General features: G+C 40.3%; 2 protein-coding genes across 4 annotated transcripts in view; one reads left to right on the forward strand and one right to left on the reverse strand.

Annotated features, from left to right (window-relative positions):
* The window catches only part of dnajb9a (DnaJ heat shock protein family (Hsp40) member B9a), a 36,583-nt gene extending 19,378 nt beyond the window's left edge, over positions 1-17,205 (reverse strand). The window contains exons 1-2 of the mRNA XM_072552105.1: positions 16,889-17,205; positions 8,559-8,721 (exon numbers count right to left, since the gene is read on the reverse strand). The gene's annotated coding sequence lies outside the window, so the exon portion shown is untranslated. The remainder of the gene's footprint in view (positions 1-8,558; positions 8,722-16,888) is intronic.
* Positions 17,206-17,250: 45 nt separating this feature from the next.
* ergic2 (ERGIC and golgi 2) overlaps positions 17,251-19,777 on the forward strand; it is a 72,176-nt gene continuing 69,649 nt past the window's right edge. For 2 of the 3 annotated variants that reach the window (XM_072552099.1, XM_072552100.1), the window contains exon 1: positions 17,269-17,393. The gene's annotated coding sequence lies outside the window, so the exon portion shown is untranslated. Of the gene's footprint in view, positions 17,394-19,777 lie in introns of all 3 variants that reach the window. The other variant, XM_072552098.1, reaches the window with a different exon arrangement.

Raw genomic sequence — 19,777 nt, forward strand, 5'->3', positions numbered from 1 at the left:
TGTGATGCATTCCATCAGGGCCAGGAGACCTGTCTATCCTTAGCTCCATTAGCTTGCCCAACACTGCTTCTTACATAATAAGGATTGTTTCCAGGTCCTCACCTGCCTTTGTCTCTTTGTCAATTTTTGGCAAGTTATTACTATCCTCCACTGTGAAGACCAATGCAAAATACCTGTTTAATGCCTCGGCCATTTCATCATATCCAATAACTAAATGTCCCTTCTCATCCTCTAAAGGACCAATGTTTACTTTACCCACTCTTTTTTGTTTTATATATTTATAGGAACCTTGCTATCTGTCTTTATAGTCTGTGATAGTTTTTTTTTCTCAAGTTCTTTCTTACTTTTCTTTATAGCTCTTTTTTGTGGCTTTCTGTTGACCTTTAAAGTTTTCCCAATCTTCTAGTTTCTTGTTGTTTTTGGCCACTGTGTATGCTTTCTCTTTCATTTTGATAGCCTCCTTTATTTCCTTAGACATCTATGGCAGATTACCCCTGAACTTACAGTCATTCTTTTTCCATGGGATATACTTTTGCTGAGCACTTTGAAAAATTGCTTTGAAAGTCCTCCACAGCTCAACAACTGTCCCACCATAAAATCTTTGTTTCCAGTCTACATTAGCCAAGTCCTCCCTCATTCAATCATAGTCTCCCTTGTATGACCGTGGTATGGGATTTTATTTTCACACTCTCCATCTGTATTCCAAATTCAACCATACTGTGATTGCTTCTTTCAAGAGGATCTCTAACAATGAGGTCATAAATTATTCCTGTCACATTACACAGGACCAGATCTAGGATAGCTTGTTCCCTTGTCGGTTCCATTACACACTGTTCAAGAAAACTATCACAGATACACTCAACTAACCCCTCCTCAAGGCTACCCTGACCAAGCTGGTTCGACCAATCTACATTGGTAGATTAAAATCCCGCATGATAATTGCCGTACCATTTTTAAAGGCATTAGTTATTTCTTCGTTTATTGCCTGCCCCAATGTGATATTATTTGGCGGCCTATCAGTGTCTTTTTCTTCTTAGAATTTCTAATTTCCACCCAAACGGATTCAACCTTATTCTCTATAGAACCTATATCATCTCTCAGCACTGCCCTGATGCCGTCCTTGAATATCAGAGCTAACCACCTCCCTTATGTTACAACACGGGGTAAACTCTTCTGCAACACAGAAAAGATTTATCCCAGGCAGTAATCTATAAAAGTTCAAGAGGCCAAGGACTATATAAAGTAAAAATTAACAATTTTATTTCTTAAAGTATAACAGAGAATAATTAACTAACAACTATTTACCTTGCTCTAACCTATCTTTTACTTTCCCCTCTACGATACTAGTCCAAGAAAGCTTCCCAATTAAGATTTATAGAAAAAAACTTCTTATCTCAAAACCGGGCAGATTTCGTTCTTCTCTGTATTTCAGTCTTCTTTCCTTCTCCTTGGGGATACTGCTTCACAGGTTACTTATCGATAAAGGTACCTGTTGTGGTTCTGTTCGCCGAGCTGGGAATTTGTCTTGCAAACGTTTCGTCCCCTGTCTAGGTGACATCCTCAGTGCTTGGGTGCCTCCTGTGAAGCGCTTCTGTGCTGTTTCCTCCGGCATTTATAGTGGCCTGTCTCTGCCGCTTCCGGTTGTCAGTTCGAGCTGTCCGCTGTAGTGGCCGGTATATTGGGTCCAGGTCGATGTGTTTGTCGAACAAACACATCGACCTGGACCCAATATACCGGCCACTACAGCGGACAGCTCGAACTGACAACCGGAAGCGGCAGAGACAGGCCACTATAAATGCCGGAGGAAACAGCACAGAAGCGCTTCACAGGAGGCACCCAAGCACTGAGGATGTCACCTAGACAGGGGACGAAACGTTTGCAAGACAAATTCCCAGCTCGGCGAACAGAACCACAACAACGAGCACCCGAGCTACAAATCTTCTCCCAAACTTTAATAAAGGTACCTTTTAAGAGAGCTGTTTTTCTGCGCAGTGTGCAGATGCTGGCTTGGCAGTTCTCCTCGCAACTGTTCATTTTTCCCCAGTCTTATATCCCCAAAGCATCAGATTGGGTCATTTGGCTTTTAAGATTGTCAATATACTAAATTCAAACTGAATTGGAGTTTGGTATTTTGGGGGGTATAATTTAAACTGATAGGCTTAATTTGAATCTGTTTTGTCATTTCCAGGCAACTGACTACCTTAGCTGCCCCAGTAGCTGGAGCACATGTTACATTGTATCTTTTTTTCATAACACTTGGTTCTGACAGGTAGTTCTGTTGCTTTTAACATTCTTAAAGGTACAGTACACCCCACGTCTTCATAACACCTCCCCCTGAAAAAAAAGTACCATCACAATGAAAAGATGGCTTCATTTTTTATTTCTCTACTTTTTAAACACATTACCCTAACATACAGATAACTTGAATATAAGTTCACCTTAACTTCTATACCTGTATGTATAACATTAAATAAAGACAAATTTCATCTAAAATCTATCAGTTAAATCTGCGATAACACATCTGCGATTACATTCTTCTGACCTGCCACATGTATGATTTTTAAGTTAAAAGTCTGTAACATAGGACTCCAAGAAATAGTCTCACGTTCTTGTCTTTAAAGTGTTCTAAGAATGCAAGTAGATTGTGATCCGTCTACACAACCGTCTCCAACACATTGTTCATGACATACACATTAAAATGTTATAAGGCCAGTACAAAACTCAATAGTTCCTTTTCGATTGTGGAGTATTTCTCTGGTGGATGTTGATCTTCTTCGTAAAGTAACCAACTGGCAGTTCATACCCATCCTCATCTTCCTGTAGGAGTACAGCTCCAACTCCTATATCACTAGCATCGATGGCAACTTTAAAAGGTTTTGAAAAGCTTGGTATAGCTCAAACTAGTTTAGCAGTTAATATGGCTTTCAAATGGTCGAATGCCTCCTGGTATTGTTTTGTCCACCGAAACCTTTGTATTCTTCTTCAGCAAATCAGTTAACGGTGCCACGACACTGCTGAAGTTGGGAACAAACTTCCAATAGAATCCACGAGGTAAAAACAATAACTGCAGATGCTGGAAACCAAATACTGGATTAGTGGTGCTGGAAGAGCACAGCAGTTCAGGACGTCGATTTCGCTGCTCGTTGGATGCTGCCTGAACTACTGTGCTCTTCCAGCACCACTAATCCAGTATTCCAATAGAATCCGCTGAGTCCTAAGAATCAAAGCATCTCTTTCTTCGAAGTTGGTTGTGGAAATTCCTCGATGGCCTTCGTCTTTGCGTTCCATAGGGTCAACCTTCTGTTGTTATGTCTCAAGAACGTCACCTCTGCTTTCGTGAATTCCATTTTATTTAAGTTTATCACCAGTTTTGCTTCTCGTAGTCATTCAAAGAGCTCTGCCAATGGTACCATGTGATCTCTCCAGGACTTACTAAAGATCATTACATCGTCCAAATAGATTGCACAGTTTGTTAACCCAGCCACAACTCTGTTCATGAGTCTTTGGAATGTGGTGGGTGTGTTCTTCATTCCAAAGGGCATAACTTTAAACTGATATAGCCCATTTGGGGTTACAAATGCAGAAATTTCTTTTGCCATCTCTGATAAAGGTACCTGCCAGTAACCACACATTAAGTCCAACTTGGTGACGTAACTGGCTTGTCCGACTTTCTCAATACAGTCCTCCAATCTAGGAATTGGATATGAGTCCGATTTTGTAACGGTGTTGACCTTCCGATAATCCACGCAGAATAGTTGAGTCCCGTCCGGTTTGGGAACTAAGATGGTTGGCGAACTCCACTCGCTCTGGCTTGGTTTGATGATGTCTCGTTAAGCATGGCCTCCACTTCCACCTGGACCTGTCCGGCTTTGAAAGGATTAAGCCAATAGGGGTGTTGTTTTATTAGAGCAGTATTCCCTACGTCTATTTCATGTACAATAGCATTAGTCCTCCCCACCTGAGTCTTACATATGTCCTTATACTGCAGTAACAAATCATTCAACTGCGTTCTACGCTCCTGAGACAGACAGCTTACTAACCTAATCTCCAGCATCTGCAGTACCCGCCTCTGCCTAGCTTACTAACCTATCCTACTCCTCAGGGGCTTCTTCATTTTTTAATCTATTTTGAGGCACTTCAAAATCCATATCATCCGGATTTGATTCTTCGTTCTGCGGGGCAGTAACTAACACCTGTTTCTCCAGTTCTTTCTCTCTAGCATAATACAGTTTCAACATGACATACTCAATAGCTTTTTTTTCCTATCTGGCATCTTTACTAAGTAGTTCACCTGACTCAAATTCTTCTTAATTTGATGGGGACCACATAAACCTGGCTTTGAAGGGATCTTGTATCACTGGTAACAGTACTAACACATCATCCCCTCGGGAAAATGTCAGAGTCTCAGAGCTTTTATCTACCACCTGCTTCATTCTACACTGTGCCTTCTTTAGGTGCTGTTTAGCTAACTGACCCACTCAATTTAGTCTCTCCCTCACCTCCGATACATAATCTAAGTGTGAGATCTCTGACTTTGGTGCTGTCAATTTTTCTGAAATTAATTTCAAAGGGCCACTCACTTCATGACCGAATATTAACTCAAAGGGAATGAACTGAGTAGATTTGTTTGGGGCATCTCTAATGGCAAACAATACGAATGGGCTACCTTGATCCCAATCTTTTCGGTAGTCCTGACAGTATGCTTTCAACATGGTCTTCAAGGTCTGATGCCACCTTTCTAAAGCTCCCTAGGATTCAGGATGATACACACTGGGAGCTTTAGAAAGTGCTGTATACCTAAGCTATCCATAACCTCCCTAAACAGCCGAGCAGTAAAATTTGACCCTTGGTCCGACTAGTCCACACCATGTGAAGAAAGCTACTAACTCCTCTACCACCTTTTTTGCTTTGATATTCCGTAATGGAATTGCCTCCTGAAATCCAGTGGACACATCCATTATGTTTAACAAATACTGGTTCTCACTTTTAGTTCTCGGGAGGGGACCTACACAATCGCTTATAATCCACATGCAAGGTCCTTCAAATGTGGGAATTGGCAACAAAGATGCTGGTTTTATTACCACCTGTGACTTACCTACCATTTGGCATGTATAACATGTATGGCAAAAGGTAACCACATTGTTGTGTATTCCAGGCCAATAAAAATGTTTTTGTACCTTAGCCGGAATCTTTCGTACCCCTAGGTGACTTCCTACAGGTAGTTCATGTGCTAACCACCTCCAGTCTGTATGCTACCAGCAACACAATCTGGTGCACTTCGGCCCAGTTCTCCTCTGCAGTAACCTGCCATGGTCTCCATTTCTGCCTTAGGATTCAATCTTTCAGATAATAACCTTTTTATCTTTCAGATAATAAAGAATATGTTCTGCTTCCTTTTCAGAGTACGCATCCGCATATATATCTTTTATCATCTTGTATTGCTGTTGCAAGTCCCTTAGTCTTTCAGGACCAAACACTTCTACCTGACCCTCTGCCTGCTACTGATGAACAAACTTTGGCTAAGAGGTTGTCAAATGTTATGTAACCAAATGTTCAAAGTTCAGTAATGATGAGGAATCTAGTCTTGAACAACTATATAATGCAGACTGGATGGGTGTTTTCTGGAGGTGTTTGATATGGTATGGACTTGTAGTGGAGAAGGTGGTACACAGTTGCAAAAAATTTAAAGGAAGCATAATCTCTTGGTTGTTGGTAGAAGTCTTAAGCCTAATGCTGCAAAAGGGATGAAAATTATGCCTGTGCTTTACAACACCCCCAGACATGCATGAATCACACAAATGTCATGAGTAACTGGTTCCATAATTGTTTTGTCTCCAAGGATTTTGCTTACTATCAAAAGGTTGGGTTGGTTGTTGACTGCAAGACTGTACTTCCTTTTTGTCAATTTTTCAGCTCACCTTGTAAAACAATTACATGCTGACACGGTCTTCTCTACCTTAAGGTGCATATTTTTAATTCAGCCAATGGACAGGGTACTAACAAAACAATGAAAAGTCAATATAGGAACAACTTTGGCATCAAAGATGCTATTTGATGTTTTGTAAATGCATGGAACTCCATCAGTCAGAGAACTATGCATTGTGTAAGTTGTGATCTTCTCTTGTGTTATGTCATGTGAATCCAAAGTGATGTAGACATTGATTAGATGAGGAAGACATTGTGACATGCCTGAATTGTTATGATGATGCTTCAGTTTTCTAACATGTAGCTTATTCAGAGATAACTGATGTAGTTTAATAGATCAATGTTTTGAATAGTGACAAAGTTAAGATGGTGATAATTTTCCTGAGGAGCAGATTACCACAGAGATCACTTGTTTTCTAGACCAACAGCATTTTGTAAGGCACAATATATGTTCACAGGATTCAAAATAAATTAACAAAGGAACAGCCAAAATACAAGAAACAAATGACATTGCAATATAGGTTTGGCAAAGTTGGAAAGTTCAATATGCATGCCCCATCAACATTAATGAGCCCAACTGTATCAAACACATACAAAATGAAATACAGAATCCAGAATTAGATGCACTTGGTTGGTGTTGATATCAACCCTTTTCTTCTATGTCTCTTCCAACTATTGGTGAAATGAACCAGTGCATGACATAATCATCATTTTAGTATAGTATTTTAGAAGCAGAAACATGGAATATGCAATAATTGTACAAGAAAACCTATTTTATTGCTGCTTTATAAGGTGTTACTGTTAATTTTAAATATTTAAAACAGATCAACAGTATTTTCCAGTTTACGCACTTGTGATTAGACATTGCAACATCATTGTATAATCCAAAAATTCCAAAATAAAGAAATGACTTTAATTCAAAATTCTTTGGACAAAGAGGTTAGTGAATTTTTCCCAGTGCTCTTTGAGGGTAATCCTCAGTCAATGCTACATGAACAGATTATTTGATCTGATTATCTTAAATTTGGTGTTAGTGTAGTGTTGAATGTGATTTGTAATTGGGCAGCACTTGCTAAACAAGCACACTTATTCGTGTCTAATAACCACACGAACAAACAAGACCTTATTTACATCAAAGTTTAAACGTCTCACTTTTAAAAAAAAACATGCCTTTAAAAAGTCTATTAACAAATTGGATAACCTCACACACTATACTTTAGCTGCCATCTGTTGTGCACACATTTAGCCTGTTTATAGACTTTTCTAGTCATGTTGTATCCTACTTAGTTTACATTGCTATAATACTATGGATCGTCAGCTAACTTCAATGAAGTCAACAATCACATGACACCAGGTTATAGTCGAAAGGATTTATTTAAAATCACTAGCTTTCAGAGTGTTGTCAGGTGAAGTGGAGGGAGGCGTACAGAATATATAAGCAGAGAGATAATGGCAAGATAATTCCAGGTGGTTAAGAATATCGACAGATCAGTAACATTTCTACAGTCTCCTCACACTATTTGGACTTATCTGTTAATATTAGTAGCTACCCGGAATTATCCTGCATTATCTCTCCACCTATATATTCTGTGCCTGTGACCCTCCTTCCACTTCACCTGACGAAGGAGCAGTGCTCTGAAAGCTTGTGATTTTAAATAAATTTGTTGAGACTATAACCTGATGTTGTGTGATTTGACTTGTACACCATAGTCTAACACTAGCATGTCTACATCATGGCTAACTTCAGTCATTAATATAGATTTTAAATAACTGAGACACTCAGTATTGATCTTTGCAGCCATTGACTGCAATCTGCCAACATAAAAATGTTCCATTTATTCCTACCCTTTGCTTTCTTTGTATGTTAATGTCCAAAACAAATTCTTGATTGTTGATGCCACAAAAAAAAATCTGTGAAACTTCAACTGCCCAAGAAATGGTGTTGCATATTGTATTATACATTACATGGCAGATCTGATAATCTCTTATATTTCCTGCAATTTGACTATGTATACCAACTACTAACTACAGGGAAAATTGTAAATCAGTGTCTGCTTTGATTGTTGCTGCTGCAGACACTAAGAGACTTTCAAAGCTTATGACTATTTAAACTTTGCCATTCAACTCTAACGTTTTCACAGAATTGACATGTGAGGTTATTTGCTCTCCATAAAGTGCATACTATGATGAATATTGATGACTGGTCACACATCTGAATGTCTGTAAAACCCTTTTTTTTTACAGTTATTGATTTATCTAATGTGTAACCAGCATCTCCTGTTTTATTTCAATATCGGAAGGCTTCGGGTTTGACTCCTAGTCCAGCCTGAATAAGTTCATTTCAAACTGGATGCTCATGCAACATTTGACAAAAGTGAATCTGGTTCAACAAAGGGAATAAAACAGAGCTGCTATACAACAAACAGGTGAAGTACTAAGAGTCATCCTTGGAATCTTAAATCCATAAGAAAGTCAATATGTGAATTGTAGCAAGGACAGATGGAGAAAAATCTACCTTATTAAAATAACAATGGTGATATATCCTGTTATATCAGGTGAAATAAATCATTTTTTAAAAATCCACCAAAAAAAAACATTTTTTGAATGAACAATCGAACCAAAAAGGCACATACCTTTAATAAATATGAGTTCTCTGCCCGAAGTTAGGTCCTTGGCTCATTATCTATTGATGCTTCATACTTAGCTGTTTTCTTGGCAGTTTTTGTCAGTACTGGTTTATTATTGCCTTCTACACTCAATGGCAGGGTGGGGAGATGGGTCCCAAGAGTACTTCAGCTGGAATGGGAATTTAATCCATTTTGTTAGTGTCATTCTGAACTGTACACTAGCCATCCAAGCTAACCAACCATTAATAACAGAAAGGGTGTTTCTCTACAGCCTTGCAATATCACATTGTAACCACAAAAGAATGTAAAGCAATATTATTTGTCATTTAAATGAAGTTAGTTGGTATTTATTGCAGGTTTAAAGTACAGTGTTTATTTTTAGACTAGGCAACAGTATCAAATACAGAACAACGTACAACAATAAGTTGTAAAAAAAAGCCTTGAAACAGTCTCCAGAAAGACTTCTATCAAGTGCAGCAGACCAATATACACACACATATAAAATTATATACTTACAATAGTGTAATCTTAATTGTTACACAGTTAGGATGGAACCACAGAAATACTTGACATGTTTGTATTTGTGCATGAATTAAAAAGAAACAAAAAGGTGACAAAATAAATTGTCAAAAAAATTAATAATTTAGCATCAGTAACATTTCATTTTTGACAACTTCAAAGTTATTGCTGTGAGGAGTTGAATGTTTATTCAGGTTTTGATTCAGAAAAGAAACAATGTTCTGTAATAAAAAGCTGCCTTTTGTGACACCTACATTTGAGAAACCTGTTTTTATCAATGACAACATCAATGCCTGAGACAGATTACATTCCATTTTTATTATCTGTATTATAATTGTCTAGATGACTATACTCAGGAAAGTCCTCAAGGAGAAATTTAAATATTTTTCCACTGATATCTTAAAATTTAAAAGTGTAACTTAGTTGTAACATTTCCTGTAAACAGGAAATCAGAGACGCTGACCTTAAAATTATCAAAGTAGACATGAAAAATATAACATAATAAGAGGAAATAAAGTGCAAGGAATACTTTTTAATAAAGATTCTGAACAGCAATTTTAATATCAGGTTCTACTGTTTCTATCTCTTGCCAAGTACAAACTAATGAAATGTTTCAATTTACATATTTTTCAAGGGTTTCCTGTGGACAGATGTTGTAGAAAAACATTCCAATTTTTGATCTTGCACCTTCAAGTTGTATCTTTGTAGCACCTGAGGGCATTAGGATTGCAGAAAAACTAACTGGTAAAACTAGTTGGCACTGAAAGCAGTGTAGATGGAAGCAGAATATTACCAAGAAATTTTAATACATTAACTGAATGAATAAAACTGAGGCAAATGGATTTCAATGTAGGCAAATGCAAGTCCTGGAAATAATCAAAAAGACAAATGGAATTGCAACTTTTATACTCTTAAGGACTAGAATAGAAGTCATGCTTCAGCAATGTAAAATCCTGATTAGCTGATCCAGAACATTGTAAGGAGAATATTCTAGCACACCTTGGGAATAGCATATTGGTACTGAAAAGAGTGCACCACAGATTTACGAGAATGATACATGAAGTAGATAAATTCTTAACAAGCAATGGGATGAAAGGTTAGCAAGTGCATGTGAGCATATGGAGTTGTCAGATGAGCTATGAACTTTTTTTTAATAAATATTTTTATTAGAAAACATTTTAAAATCTTTGTAAAAACATCTATATACATAAAAATACAGAAAGATAGAGGCAGTACAACAATGTCATATCATGATACTATTAATAATGAACTACCTACTATTCTACTAGAACAGACTTATCTACTAAAACTAATACAAACAAATTAAATTAAACTGAGTTCAGTTAAATTAAATTAAATTATATCTCACAACTTTATTCTATTTCACTCATCACACCTCCACTGAAGCTCCTATCCCCGGGAGCACCGGTCATTATACCCATATTCCTTTCCCCCAGCCTCCCCCTCCCAGGGCCCCACGGGCACCCATACTGATTCCCGCGGCTATACCACAGCTCTAATTAATATTGCTGATAAGTCTGCGTCAATATAAAGTAAAAAGGGTCACGTCTTGTAAAACTGCTCCATTTGTGGTGCACCATATTTGTGAGGTAGTTTGGGGGAGATGCTCGATCACCAGCCACCACATAAGACCTGGGGGTTTTTCCAACTCATTAAAATGTTCTTCCTTGCACAGTGGGTAAGAATGTTACACAATCTCTTCCCGTGATCCCCCAGAGAGGGTATAATTTGGCAACTCCAGAAAAAGAAATACCAAATCCACTTTAACTTCGATCTCCAGGATGTCCTTCAACTCCCTTATTATAGAATTCCTGCATCTCTGAATCTTACAACTTGACCAGCAGCAGTCTGTAAGAGTGCCTAGACTAATTTTACATTTGTGACACCTTGATGATGTTCCTCTCTTGAGCTTAGCTAGCCTCTCTGGCGCCATATGAGCCCTGTGTAAAATCTTCAATTGCATGGCCTGCGCTCGGTTACATACTGAAATTTTCCTCACATTTTCCTATATACCTTCCCATATCCCCATTGAGACATCCTCTCCTAGGTCTTGATTCCACATTGTACAGAGTCCCTCCACGCCCCCTAAGGCACGTCCTTTCTGTAAATGATACAAAGTACTAACTGAAAGAGCATCCGTCCACTTCTGACTTGTAAAACTGATCCAGAAGCATGGTCTTATCTGAAAGTACCAGAAATTGTCCTTTAGACAATCCATACTTCCAACTTAGCTGGCTAAATGACATCAAGACCTCCCCCTCGAATAAATCTCCCAGACAGGAGATTCCCTTATCCTCTCATAACTTAAAGCTGGAGTCCAATGCCCCAGGTTTAAATCCTTGGGCTCCCACCAACAGGGTAAATGGCAAGATCTTTTATATTAGATTCCCTACAGTATGGAAGCAGATCCTTCAGCCCAACAAGTCAACACCGACCCTCCGAAGAGTAACCCACGCAGACCCATTCCCCTATCCTATATTTACCCCTGACTAACACACCTAACACTATGGGCAATTTAGCATGGCCAATTCACCTGACCTGTACATCTTTGGATTGTGGGAGGAAACCGGAGCACCTGGAGGAAACCCACAAGAGGGAAGAATGTGCAAACACCACACAGTCGTCCAAGGTGGGAATCAAACCCGGGTCCCTGGCACTGGGAGGCCGCAGTGCTCACCACTGAGCCACTGAGCCAATTGCCCTCGTCTTGCCTCATTATCCTCCAGGCCTTCACCACATTTTAAATGATTGATCTCTTACACTGGAATAGGAAGTAAAGTCTCTTCCATTAGGACAGAGGTGCCTCCACACATCCACTAATCCCAACTCTTGACTCAAGTCCATCAACTGCTTAGTTTGCGCGGGCATACCTGCTGAGCCTTGGCACCCTGTCAACCTCGGGATCTATTAGGCAATTAAAATCCCCTCTGATGATCATGTGGCGCACTCCAAGACTCACTAATTTAGCAACTGCATCAATTAGAAATTTAAGAGGGTGCGCCAGGGGACAATACTCATTCAGAATGCCATACTCTTCTCCAAGTATTAAAGCTTTAAGAATGATAAACCGTCCATGTTCATCCTTAATTTGCTCAATTACCTGGAAAGGGAGGTTCCTTTTTACCAGTATAGCCACTCCTCTACTCTTAGAGCTAAAGGAGGGGAAGAATATCCTGTCATAACCCCCCAGCTGCAGTTTCAGTTGTTCCTTATCAGTTAAATGCGTCTCTTGCAGCCAGGCGATGTCCACCCTTTCCTTCCTAAGGCTTGACAGCACCTTCTTTCTTTTAATAAGGGAATGGCTCCCTTTTACATTTCAGGTGCATCACCAGAACAGATCACCAGCCATGGTCGTCCAGGGCAGCCCATGGTTTCCGAAGAGGAGGAAGATTATCTGAGATGCGGCGAGCGACAAAGACATTACCTCTATTAAGTCTAAAAATGACTTCTATAAAAACTACAACTAAAAAACGAATCACTACATATAACTTGAGCAAACACCCAAATAACCCCCAATTCAATAGAGATCTCCCCCCTTGGTCATAGAGGGCACTCCTCCCAATCCTTGCAACCATCCCAACTCCCTCTCCTGAGGCCGTGCCCTAGCCCCAGGCAATTCACAAATGAAGAAAACCTGTAATTTACATTGTGAGTTAACAATGGATGCCCATTTCCCCCCGCACACATCTTAACCACAATGTATAGCCACCCCCAATCCAAAAATAAAAGGACAGCAGTAAGAAAAAACCCCAGACAATACCCAACCAACGGATATACAAAATAATTCTGGTTTTACAGCAAGGCAGTATGTATAAAGCCAATAACCACAAAAAAAGGGGAGAAAGGAGAAACGAAGGGGCAATAAAAAATAAATAAAAACCCGTACCATTGTCTGTAACGATGTCCCTTCCCCCCCATCATGACCCTAGTCCTTTAATTCAGAGAATTCACAAAGTCCTTTGCCTTTTTTGCAGAATCAAAATTATATCCCTCCATGAACGAAATGCAACATGGCCGGGTACCTCAAGGAATATTGAATGTCATTTTGTCTGACCTTCACTAAACACCCTTCTCTTCTTAATTAGGGCTCCTGAGAAGTCCTGAAAAAACATTATTCTTGAGACTTCGTACATTAAAGCCTGTGAATCTCTTCCCAGCCTTCTTGCGGTTTCAATCACTAACTGTTTTTCTTCATAATGCAGGTGTCGCACTAGGACCGTATGGGAGTGTGGATCTGACCCAGAATGCACATTGCGATCCAGTGGGCCCGGTCCACACTCAACAGGCCCAACTCCAACACCAGTCCCAGGAACTTCGGGAGCCACTTCTCCATGAAACCAACAAGGTCTTTGCCTTCCTCGAGTTCCAGAAGACTCATAAGCGTAAGTTTTTTCTTCTATTTTTATTTTCCAGGTCGTCCACTTGCTCCTGAAGGACCCGAACCCGATCTTCCAGAGTTCGGATCCTTCTTCCCGAGACCTCTGCCACAGTCTCCGATGCCGCGGTCCTCTCCTCCGCTGCCTATTCTCTTCGGTCCAACATTTGAATTTCCTGCTCATGCTTTTTCAGCATGGCAGATAGTGGTTCCATGCTGCTTCAATCTCTTCTTGGAGTTTGCCAAACTCCGAGAGTAACTGCTGCTACCCCATTAAATCCAATGGGGCCACCCCAGGAGTTTGAGCAATAGCTGCAGGCACCCCCAATGCAGTAGGGGAGTGCCCTTCCTGCTGAACTCCTTTAGGCCCCTTTCCGTTTTGCTTCCATCCTGGTTTTATTAAACCACAATTTTAACAGCTCCAGATATTCAATAAGTTTATATTAACAATTTTGTTTCTCCTCGGGATGGTTGATGAGGCGGGGGTGGGGGGTGGGGGTAAAGGTCCACCTTGCCAGGGGTATGGCACAGAGCCCAGCACAGCAGACAACTCAGACCGCTGCCATCTTGAATCTCCGCTATGAACTTATTAAATAGCAATGGGTTTGAATGGCCAACTCCCACACCTAATTTGTATATTATTATTTTTGGGTGATGCAAGGAAACACTTATACACACAAAGGCTTTTGAAATGGTCTTCTACAAACCACACATAGAGTCATAGAGATGTACAGCACGGAAACAGACCCTTCAGTCCAATTTGTCCATGCCGACCAGATATACCAACCCAATCTAGTCCCACCTGCCAGAACCTGGCCCATATCCCTCCAAACCCTCCCTATTCATATACCCATCCAAATGCCTTTTAAATGTTGCAATTGTACTAGCCTCCACCACTTCCTCTGGCAGCTCATTCCATACACGTACCACCCTCTGTGTGAAAAGGATGTCCCATAGGTCTCTTTTATATCTTTCCCCTCTCACCCTAAACTTATGCCCTCTAGTTCTGGACTCACTCACCCCAGGGAAAAGACTTTGGCTATTTACCCTATCCATGCCCCTCATGATTTTATAAACCTATATAAGGTCACCCCTCAGCCTCTGACGCTCCAGGGAAAACAGCCCCAGCCTATCCAACATCTTCCTACAGCTCAAATTCTCCAACCCTGGAAAAATCCTTGTAAATCTTTTCTGAAGCCTTTCAAGTTTCACAACATCTTTTCGATAGGAAGGGGACCAGAATTGCACGCAATATTCCGACACTGGCTGAACCAATGTCCTGTACAGCTGCAACATGACCTCCCAACTCTAGTATTCAATACTCTGACCAATAAAGGAAAGCATACTAAACGCCTTCTTCACTATCCTATCTATCTGCAACTTCACTTTCAAGGAGCTATGAGCCTGCACTCCAAGGTCTCTTTGTTCAGCAACACTCCCTCGGACATTATCATTAAGTGTGTAAGTCCTGCTAAGATTTGCTTTCCCAAAATGCAGCACCTCCCAGTTATCTAAATTAAACTCCATTGACACTTCTCAGTCCATTTGCCCATCTGATCAAGATCCCATTGTAATCTGAGGTAACCTTCTTCGCTGTCCACTACACCTCCAATTTTAGTGTCATCTGCAAACTAACTTACTATATCTCTTATGCTCACTTCCAAATCATTTAAATAAATGACGAAAAGTAGTGGACCTAGCACCAATCCTTGTGGCACTCCATTGTGCACAGGCCTCCAGTCTGAAAAACAACCCTCTACCACCACCTTCTGTCTTCTACCTTTGAGGCAGTTCTGTAGCTAAATGGCTAGTTCTCCCTGTATTCCATGAGATCTAACCTTGGTAAACAGTCTTCCATGACAAACCTTGTCCACATAGATCGCATCCACTGCTCTGCCTCCATCAATCCTCTTAGTTACTTCTTCAAAAAAACTCAATCAAGTTAGTGAGACACGATTTCCCATGCATGAAACCATGCTGACTATCCCTAATCAGTCCTTGCCTTTCCAAATAGGTATAAATCCTGTCCCTCAGGATTCCCTCCAACAACTTGTCCACCACTGATGTCAGGCTCACTGGCTTTCCTTACCACCTTTCTTAAACAGTGGCACAATGTTAGCCGACCTTTACTATTCCAGCACCTCACCTGTGGCTATTGATGATACATATATCTCAGCGATGGGCCCAGCAATCACTTCTCTAGCTTCCTACAGAATTCTAAGGTATACCTGATCAGGTCGAAGGAATTTTTCCACCTTTCTGTGTAAGATGCATTGTTTTCATGGAGTAAATTGGACATCAACCAAGGGTATGCACATATACTTGGAAATTCAGACGTTGAGATCTGAGTTACTCTGCTCCTCCTTGGGCTGTAGTAGTATTTTGCTGAAACACTCAATATTGAAATTCGTGTAGCACAAAAGTTGCAGTACTTAACAATGAGAAGCAAAATACTGCACAACTGAGAGATCTGGATAAACTCAGCAGGTCTGGCATCATCTGTGGAGAAGAACAGAGTCAATATTTCAAGTCCCATGAAGAGACCCATGATGTGTGAGTTTTTCCAGTACTTACAACCTATTAGTTGCCCAATAAACAACAGAGGGAAAGCTAGGGCTGCTGAATTCATGTTTCAGTTCAGTGTTTTATGGCATAATCAATCATTCATAAATACTTAAAAATATCTTTGGCATTGAAAATTTAATTTTAAAGGTTCTTGTTTCTTCAGAATTTAATTCCTGTTGTAAATTTCATGTTTTAGTGTTGCTCTTTCATATTTTTCTTTGCATCCCATATTTAGTTCCCAATCTTTACTTTGAGTTCTTTGCATTATTTAAATCTTATTTCGACTTGGTGATTTATTGGTAAGTGTCAATGAGGAGTCATCAATTTCATCGGCTGTTCCTTCCCCTGCTCACACATACCACTGGTCAACGTCCCATGACAAGTGTCTTCTCAAAAGTCAACAAAAAAAAATCTGGACTGTCATGGCAGTGAATACCAAAGGTGTGAGAGCTTGCTGTAGATATTTTTAAACAACGTGGTCAGGCATATTATGAAATAACTCTGAAGCAGATAAGACTTGAACCAGAATCGTAGGGAGATTCCCACTCACCACGAGAATCCCTGATTCAAATTTCACCATTTGCCAAGATGGAACTGGAATCTATGTCTCTGAACGTTCAAAAGTGTTTCTCGATCACCAGATCACCACATTATCATACCTCCACTGTGATTTACTGGATGCAAACTGGCTGCTTAATTACCTAACAAATTACTACAGTTTAAAAAACATTTTAATGGGTGTCAAGTGTTTTGGGACATTCTTTGATGACGGCTGCCATATAAATTTTATAACGTACGTTAAGTATTACCATAATTTACATTGAAATGTATTTTTTAATGTTGCTTTGATACTGACCACAAAATCTGGGGCATCACACGCAGGAGCTTGACAGTGCTAAAGGCTTTACCCGTCCCAGGTTTCTCAGCCCATAGTTTCTTCATCACTAACACCTCCTGATCTCTTGCTGGAGTCCAGCTCCATAATCCATCAATGGTCTCCGCTCACCAGTTGCTGAAACGCACTCTTTCCTCCTGACTTACTCTGACAAAGCACCAATCTAATTTCTATATATATATATATATATATCGAATGGATGTGTTTTTTTTTGACTGCTGATGATTTCCTCTCCCTGTCTGAACAAGAGACGGCCCCGACGCCATGGAAACAGGAACGCTCACGGCCGGAAGTTGCCTTTCCCGGAAGCAGCAGCAGCCGCCGCGCTCTGGGGTCATGGAGGTCAGAGGTGAGAGGTCAGGATGTGAACGCGCTCTCGGAGCCGGAGGCTGAGGAACGGCACACATGGCGACGACTGATAGGCTCCGCTCGTGAGAGGGTCCAGGGCAGGCAGCAAACGGCACAGGTACCAGGCACCGCTTCATCCGCACTTACCGCCGGCTTTGTGAACCGAGAGCACCGAGCACTCCCCCCGCTCACACTCACTCTCTGCGAATGCCCACTTACCCGGAGCGAGCGGTGATGCTCAGTTAAAATCCAGCCTAGTCTCAGGTTATCCTGGGGCAGGGTAGTGGTGAGGTCGGAGCGTTTAATAGCCAAGACATAACGTTTAAGTCGACTTCCAGTTGCCATCGCTAGTTTTTAATCCTTGTTCTGGCATTTCCCCGATGGTGCTGAGTCTTGACAGTGCTTTCGTTTCCATGTGGGGGTCTTTGCTTCTGCAGTTTGAGCACCCATTTCTTACGTTTCCTGAAGCCAGAATGTGATCACGTAATTCTTTCCTCTTAAATTTCCTTCATAAATGTTGACCGTAAAAGGGGAAACGCAAATGTTGCATGCCGCCACCAGGCTCTTTTTAAAAATCTTTTTCCCATCTTAATATACACTGGTGAAAATAGTTCCCCAAGCCATTCGTTGTCTCTCGTACTTTAGTGTTAAAATGAAATATCTCGGTTTTCTTCACTGGACACATTCATTCCAAATACTTTCCTCCATTCGTCTTTCCAGTGTCAACCCATGACAATATTTGAACAATTCGGAGAAGTGATTGCCGATATATATAATCATTTTATTGCGTTTGGTGCTTCCGTGAATATGTTCAATAACTTGGTGTTAAAATCGTACGTAGCCCTGACAAGCAATATTGGGTACGAGTCATGTCGCTAAGGTCTCTCTTGGAAGCCTTTCGCCCACCTGATCTTTCACTAAATGAAAAGATTGTGGAAAGGTGGTCATTTTGCTGTCTTGATGAATCAATGGACAAAACTGTTTCAGAGCTATCCAGACGTGAGTGTTCAAAGTATAGTAAGATTTGGTAGCAAAATAGAATGTTGTGGTATATATTTGCTTTGTGGTGTGCCCAAATCACTGGCAATGTCAATGTACAGAAAATTTGTTTAATAAATTAAATAATTCATTACATTGATATAGAGCATAAAACAATGTGGCATCTTTACTGTAATAGAATTTCAATGTTTCACATAAGTCTTATACAAAATTTGACAACCAGCCATGTAAGGAGATTTGACAATTATCAGAATGATCTCATTGAATGGACTTAATGGTCCAAATGGCTACATCTACTCCTTCATTTTATCATCTTGAGATATTTTGTCAGATGGTTGGTCAGAGGTTTTAAGGCGTGTCTTCAAGGAGCAGGAAAGTGCCATCAGTAGTATCAGTAGTACTTACTGGACAATAGCCTGCATACTAATTATTACTTTCTCTTCTGCCACAGCCACTTAGCTCCTGAACTAAGTATTACATTAGTCCAAATGTGGGCAAAGGCTGAACTTGAAGTCAGATGAGAATTGAATTTTAGCTTAATTCCATTTTGAATAATATTTGGAAATCACTTTAAATAATCTGTGGCCTATGTGTGGTACAGTTCCCCTCAAACTGTTAAGTGGTGAAGGTCTGACTCCATTAAGTTTTCTCAAAACTCCTTGCATTACATTGTAACACATTCTACATGTTTAGGGAAGTACACTGTGCAGGCTATTCCTTCTCTGAATATTTTACTTAATTGTGCATGTCACTGCTTCACTGTATTACACCTCTACTTTATTACTCTACATCAGTGATTGCACTTGACATCAAAATAGTATTTGACCTTGTTTGGCAACAATGAGCAGATTATAACTGCAGACAGGTGAGGAATGGAGAATTTCTCAAAGTTTGGAGTCATATCTGACATGAAGAAAGATTGCTATGCTGTTGTCACAGTCTCCAGGTGTTCCTCAGTGTAGCATCATATGTCCAAAGGTTTTGAGCTACTTCATTGATAGTAAGTGACATTTATGCCACACAAATTCCAAGCAATGACCATTTCCAACAAGACAGAATCTAACCATCCCCCATGACATTCAATGGCTATATTTCTCCATTCTTAACATCCTATGGGTTACTATTGACCTGAAACTGAACTGTAGCAGTCATATAGTATTGGGGCTATGAGAGCAAGTTAGAGGCAACAAATCCTGTGCTGAGTAACTCATCTCCTGATACTCCAAAACCTGTCCACTATCCACAAGATACAAATCAGGAGTGTGATGCAGGACTGACCATTTGGCTATATGACTGCAGCTCTGTCTGTATTCAAGAAGCTCAATGCCATCAAGCACAAAGCAACCAGCTTGTTAAGCACTCTATGCACCACCATAAGCATAATTAAAAATCTCACAGCGCCAGGTTATAGTCCAACTGGTTTATTTGGAAACACCAGCTTTCGGATCGCTGCATCTTCAGGTGGTTATGAAGTATACCACCTGATGAAGGACAGGCGCTCCT

The sequence above is a fragment of the Chiloscyllium punctatum genome, chromosome 32 (genome assembly GCF_047496795.1).
Source record: "Chiloscyllium punctatum isolate Juve2018m chromosome 32, sChiPun1.3, whole genome shotgun sequence".
Classification (NCBI taxonomy): domain Eukaryota; kingdom Metazoa; phylum Chordata; class Chondrichthyes; order Orectolobiformes; family Hemiscylliidae; genus Chiloscyllium; species Chiloscyllium punctatum.